The following is a 6,000-nucleotide window of genomic DNA, read 5'->3' as shown; positions in this document are numbered from 1 at the left end:
CAAACAATGTTGGCCTGGACCAAGATGGATGATGCTGTAGGCTGGGCAAGCACATGTTGTGTGGACCAAGATTGGAAATGATGCTGTATTGGTCTCGAACAATGTAGAGAGGATCAAGGTGGAAATGATGCTATGTGGTCTCAAACAATGTTGTGTGGACAAGATGGTAATGATGCTTTGGTCTCAAACAATGTTGTGTGGACCAAGATTGGTTGGCATTATTATCTCAAACAATGTTTTGGACCAAGATTGGAAGAAGGTCTCAAACAATGTTGTGTGGACCATATTAAGATGGTAGTGTCTCAAACAATGTTGTGTGGATCAAGATTGGAAATGATGCTAGCTTTGACAGTGAAATGATGTAGCATTGGTCTCAAGAATGATGTAGGACCAAGAGCTGGAAAGATGCTGATGTCTCAAACAATGTAGGAGCTAAGAGGAAATGATGCTGTATTAGGTCTAAACAATGAGAGATGCAAGCATTGGAAATGAGCTAACAGAGAGATGCAGCATTGGAGCTAACAGATGAGTATGTAGCAATTTGTGACCAAGATTGAAATGATGCAGCATTGGTCTCAAACAGATGTGTGGACCAAGATTGGGATGCTGTATTGAGACAATGCAGCATTAGAAATGATGCTATATTGGTCTCAAAAATGCAGCATTAGGACCAAGATTGGAAATGATGCTGATTGGTCTCAAACATTTGTGTGGACCAAGAGAAATGCATTGCATTTGTGGACCAAGAGAAATGCAGCTGTATTAGGAGCTAACAGTTGAGATGCAGCATTAGAAATGATGCTAACTCAGACAGATGTAGGAGCTAACAGAGAGATGCAGCATTGGTCTCAAACAATGTTGTGTGGACAAGATTGAAATGCAGCATTAGGTCTCAACAGGAGATTGGATGATGCTGTATTAGGTCTCAACAGTTGATGGACCAAGCATTGGAAATGAGCTATATTGGTCTCAAACATGTTGCATTAGGAGCTAAAGATGCTGATTGGTCTCAAACATTTGTGGAGCTAACAGAGAGATGCAGTATTGGTCTCAAACAATGTTGTGATTCAGCATTAGGAAATGATGCTATATTGAGATCGCAAACAATGTTGGACCTAGATTAGAGATGCTGTATGGTCAGCAATGTTGTGTGGACTAAGATTGGAAATGATGCTGCATTGAGTCTCAAACAATGTTGTGTGGATCAAGATGCATTCCATTTCAGCTTCTCTTGACCGAGAGATGCCGCATTGCAGCAAACAGAGCAGTGTAGCATTATGACCTCACAGTTGGATATAGCATTAATGTTATTTGCCTAACAGAGAGATGTATTCATTAGTACAGACCTGGGTAATCAAAGATGTAGCATTAGAGCTAACAGAAACACATTAGGAGCCAACAGAGGCTAGATGCAGATTAGGGACAGCTAAAGAGAGCTTGTTCATGCAGTCTAGAGTCTCTGACTGGCTATAGAGCTGCCTGCTGTGCTGCAGCTAAGAGAGATGTACATGGACAGTGAGATGCAGCATTTCTCCCTGCCTGGCACTTACACTAAAATAGACCCAGACTCACCATGTTGACTCTCATGGAAATACAAATCTGCTTTTTAGATACTCTCTGTTTTGTTATGCTAGAATCATCTGTCACCCCTGGCCAGGTGGGACAGAAGGAAAGGTGGAGGGAGGGAGAGGGGGAGCAGGTCAAACAACCCGGTTATAAAGCAGCTAATAAGATTCAGCTGTCACTCGGGGTTAACTGGAAGCACCCGCCTAGACAATCGCATCCTTTCCTATTTCCTACCAGCCATCCATCATAGACAACTCTAGGTAGCCTAGTTGTTTTGAGGGGCGAGTTGAGATCATTAACCCGGATGGAAGTTGCTGGAGCCTGGGCTCCCTGGAGCTGTAGGCTGGGCAAGATTTATTTTTAAAATGTCTCTGTGAGCAAGAGGCACTGTTTCCACTGGGCGCCTCCAAGACGTTGGTTGGCATTAAGGCAGCGACGAGGCGGAAGGCTACAGCCGAGGTCTGATTCAGATGGTAGTGTAAATGCTACTAAAGACACATTTGACAGTGAATAGTAGCATTAGGAGCTAACAGAATGATGTAGCATTAGAGGCTAACAGAGAGATGTAGCATTAGGAGCTAACAGAGAGATGTAGCATTAGGAGCTAACAGAGATGTAGCATTAGGAGCTAACAGAGAGATGCAGCAGTAGGAGCTAACAGAGATGCAGCATTAGGAGCTAACAGAGAGATGTAGCATTAGGAGCTAACAGATATGCAGCATTAGGAAGCTCAGAGACAGATGTAGCATTAGGAGCTAACAGAGAAATGCAGCATTAGGAGCTAACAGAGAATGCAGCATTAGAGCTAACAGAGATGCAGCATTAGAAGCTAACAGAGAAATGCAGCATTAGGAGCTAACAGAGAAATGCAGCATTAGAAGCTAACAGAGAAATGCAGCATTAGGAGCTAACAGAGAAATGCAGCATTAGGAGCTAACAGAGAGATGCAGCATTAGGAACGTAACAGAGAGATGTAGCATTATATAACAGAGAGTTAGAAGCTAACAGAGATGCAGCATTAGGAGCTAACAGAGAGATGCAGCATTAGGAGCTAACAGAGATGTGGCATTAGGAGCTAACAGAGATGCAGCATTAGGAGCTAACAGAGATGCAGCATTAGGAGCTAACAGAGAGATGCAGCATTAGAGCTAACAGAGAGATGTAGCATTAGGAGCTAACAGAGAGATGCAGCATTAGGAGCAAACAGAGAGATGTAGCATTAGGAGCTAACAGAGAGATGTAGCATTAGGAGCTAACAGAGAGATGCAGCATTAGGAGCTAACAGAGAGATGTAGCATTAGGAGCTAACAGAGAGATGTAGCATTAGGAGCTAACAGAGAGATGCAGCATTAGGAGCTAACAGAGAGATGCAACTTTGGCAGTGGAGATGCAGCATTAGGATCCTTATTTTGGTCTCTCCCATGCTTCTCCATCTGAAAGATCTGTCCTTCTTTTTAGAATCTCTGTTTTGTTATGCTAGAATACTGTGTGTGTCCGCTGGGGATAGAATGAATGCAAGCAAAGCCAAGTCAAACAAGGACTATAAAGCAGCTAATAAGATTCAGCCATGTGCACTGAAGCATAGCATGGATCTATATTCCCCAGCTCATCATAGACAACTATAGGTAGCCTAGTTGTTAGAGCGTTTGACCATTAACCGAAAGGTTGCTGGATCGAATTCCTGAGCTGACAAGATTTTTTTTTAAATGTCTCTGCCCTGAGCAAGAGGCACTGTTCCCCGGGCGCCCGAAGACGTGGATGTGGATTAAGGCAGCCACCCCTCACCTCTCTGATTCAGAGACTTAAATGCCAAAGACACATTTCAGTTGAATAGTTGGACAACTGACTAGGTAGCCTCTTTCCCTTATATACTGTAAAAGGGAACAGTAAGGTACATAGCACGGATCTATATTCCCCAGCTCAGCATTGACTACTATATACTGTAGAAGGATACAGTAACGTACATCATAGACTACTATATACTGTAGAAGCATACAGTAACGTACATCATAGACTACTATATACTGTAGAAGCACACAGTAACCTACATCATAGACTACTATATACTGTAGAAGGATACAGTAACGTACATCATAGACTACTATATACTGCGGTTGCGGGTGGTACAGTTGCCGTACCAGGCGGTGAAACAGCCCGACAGGATGCTCTCGATGGTGTATCTGTAAAGGTTTATTAGGTCTCTTTCCGTATAAGACGTCTTGATGATGAATACACCAATAATGATTGGCATTGTCTGTCTTTTTGGTACTTCACTGGGTCTGGCTTTCACTGGAGTGACTTTATCTCAGTGTGGCTCTCTGTACAGAGACCCCCAGACCCTCTATGAATAGTAACACCAGTGTTGTGTTACTGGTTATCTCGGATCCCAGGCCCAAATCTTACGTGTTCTAGCCTTCTACTCGATTTGTAGTCTGTCATGAGAGACTATGTTGATACTAGGGCCGGGACGATACCAAAATCGCAATATTTGGCTAAAATAAAGTCAGAAACAGACCTGATGTATCTGAAATATTGTGTACTGTAGTTTGGAAAATAGATAAATGTGATTCTAGATGACAACATGATGATGTTTGTTTCCAACAGTAGGGCTGTTTTCCTAAAGAAGTTAAATCATCTCTGTGTTTTGTTTCCTTGCCACGATACTAAGGAGTAAAGTGATACTGGTATGATCGCGGCCCTGATGCACTCCATGGCTGCGGCCCTAATGGAACCCTATTAGAACCCTACCTATATAGTGTACTACTTTTGACCAGGGCACATGGGGCTCTGGGTCAAACGTAGTGCACTTTTCTAGGGAATGGGGTGCCATTTGGGATTCAGTCTAGATCATGCAGGTATTGGAACAGAGCAAGGCACTTAACCCTAATCGCTCCATGGCCGCCGGCAGTAATGGCTGATCCCTGTCCATGACCGTACTCTCCAAGGATGTCTCAGGGGGGGTGGGATATATACATTTCTATTTCACACTACACAGGTTGCACACTTGTACATGTGTGAAACAGGAAAAATATAAGCACCCTCTATTTGACCTTTGACTTTGCTGCATAGTGACTACATCAAGTGAACTGGGCCGTAGAGGTTGTATTCAGAGAGGCTTGAGGTGACAGGATTCATAGTCTAGAGAGAGACCAGGGTTGTGGGGACGAACGTTGCTTTGAGAGAAAGAGCCATAAGCCCCCTTGTTCAACTTGCCATGGTTCATTCAATAGTCTAGAGAGGGACCAGGGTTGTGGGGACTAACGTTGCTTTGAGAGAAAGAGCCATAAGCCCCCTTGTTCAACTTGCCATGGTTCATTCAATAGTCTAGAGAGAGACCAGGGTTGTGGGGACTAACGTTGCTTTGAGAGAAAGAGCCATAAGCCCCCTTGTTCAACTTGCCATGGTTCATTCAATAGTCTAGAGAGACCAGGGTTGTGGGGACTAACGTTGCTTTGAGAGAAAGAGCCATAAGCCCCTTGTTCAACTTGCCATGGTTCATTCAATAGTCTAGAGAGAGACCAGGGTTGTGGGGACTAACGTTGCTTTGAGAGAAAGAGCCATAAGCCCCCTTGTTCAACTTGCCATGGTTCATTCAATAGTCTAGAGAGGGACCAGGGTTGTGGGGACTAACGTTGCTTTGAGAGAAAGAGCCATAAGCCCCTTGTTCAACTTGCCATGGTTCATTCAATAGTCTAGAGAGAGACCACGGTTGTGGGGACTAACGTTGCTTTGAGAGAAAGAGCCATAACCCCCCTTGTTCAACTTGCCATGGTTCATTCAATAGTCTAGAGAGACCAGGGTTGTGGGGACTAACGTTGCTTTGAGAGAAAGAGCCATAAGCCCCCTTGTTCAACTTGCCATGGTTCATTCAATAGTCTAGAGAGAGACCAGGGTTGTGGGGACTAACGTTGCTTTGAGAGAAAGAGCCATAAGCCCCCTTGTTCAACTTGCCATGGTTCATTCAATAGTCTAGAGAGAGACCAGGGTTGTGGGGACTAACGTTGCTTTGAGAGAAAGAGCCATAAGCCCCCTTGTTCAACTTGCCATGGTTCATTCAATAGTCTAGAGAGAGACCAGGGTTGTGGGGACTAATGTTGCTTTGAGAGAAAGAGCCATAACCCCCTTGTTCAACTTGCCATGGTTCATTCAATAGTCTAGAGAGAGACCAGGGTTGTGGGGACTAACGTTGCTTTGAGAGAAAGAGCCATAAGCCCCCTTGTTCAACTTGCCATGGTTCATTCAATAGTCTAGAGAGAGACCAGGGTTGTGGGGACTAACGTTGCTTTGAGAGAAAGAGCCATAAGCCCCCTTGTTCAACTTGCCATGGTTCATTCAATAGTCTAGAGAGAGACAGGGTTGTGGGGACTAACGTTGCTTTGAGAGAAAGAGCCATAAGCCCCCTTGTTCAACTTGCCATGGTTCATTCAATAGTCT

Source organism: Oncorhynchus keta, unplaced genomic scaffold (genome assembly GCF_023373465.1).
Source record: "Oncorhynchus keta strain PuntledgeMale-10-30-2019 unplaced genomic scaffold, Oket_V2 Un_contig_1414_pilon_pilon, whole genome shotgun sequence".
In the NCBI taxonomy this organism is placed as follows: domain Eukaryota; kingdom Metazoa; phylum Chordata; class Actinopteri; order Salmoniformes; family Salmonidae; genus Oncorhynchus; species Oncorhynchus keta.
The sequence above is the reverse complement of the archived record's forward strand: the minus strand, read 5'-3'. Positions refer to the sequence as shown.